This window comes from Morus notabilis, unplaced genomic scaffold (genome assembly GCF_000414095.1).
Source record: "Morus notabilis unplaced genomic scaffold, ASM41409v2 C11327596, whole genome shotgun sequence".
Classification (NCBI taxonomy): Eukaryota; Viridiplantae; Streptophyta; class Magnoliopsida; order Rosales; family Moraceae; genus Morus; species Morus notabilis.
The window spans coordinates 1-845 of NW_010385323.1; the positions used below are offsets into that span (position 1 = coordinate 1).

Here is an 845-nt window from a genome sequence, read left to right on the forward strand (position 1 = left end):
TATAACCGTCCTTTGAAGCCAGGTGTTGTAAGTTGTCTCCCACATCAAACACCATTTTCACATATATATAGTTCCTTTCTGTTTTCATTCTCTTATAAATCAAGAGCCTTATCCATACCGCTTCAACATTCTGGCCATATGCCAACTGTAACACTGCAACATCAACATCGAACATGTATAGGTGCTGCAAGCTGTGTTCTACTTTTACAAATCTTCTTGGTCTTGGGCAGGTGATAACGATTGAACCGGGAATCTATATCCCATCTTCTTTTGATGGTCCAGAGAGGTACTTTCTACTTATCTACACCAAATAATTGTCCTTCGTTTACTTGGAGATGCAGTTGGTTCTTGGTGTATGGTAAAATGTACTATCATCCTCATACTCAGAAAAGGGGAGCAATTAGACTCGGCTCTGACTAAGCACTTGTACTCATTAGGAAAGGGAGACTACTTTTAGTCATTCTCAAATATTCCTGATATTGTTGCAATAGTTGGCCCCCCCATATCATTGTTGATGCTAATCTAGTTAATTTCAATTTTCCAATTATCTCTCAACAAACTAGTCCTCAACGTTAAATTGGATTATCTTTTGGTGCCTTGGGGGTAGACCGAAGTGTGTGCGCCCAATGTGTGTGAGGACATTACTAAACTTAGTTTTTGATGTCTGATGAACCGCAGTAGCTAATACACTCAAGGATATGTCATGCAGGTATCAGGGCATTGGGATAAGAATTGAAGATGAGGTCCTCATTACTGATTCAGGATACGAGGTAGAATCGGACTATGTTAGGAATTCATAAAGTTGGGAATTCATGATAAACATTGAGATCTTTTTGTATGGCAGG

General features: G+C 39.3%; 1 long non-coding RNA gene across 1 annotated transcript; it reads left to right on the forward strand.

Moving 5' to 3' along the window:
- LOC112094911 lies at nucleotides 1-781 on the forward strand. The gene is made up of 3 exons (XR_002903712.1): nucleotides 1-27; nucleotides 231-286; nucleotides 710-781. It is a non-coding gene; the product is annotated as an uncharacterized LOC112094911 (long non-coding RNA).
- The last annotated feature ends 64 nt before the right edge of the window (nucleotides 782-845 follow it).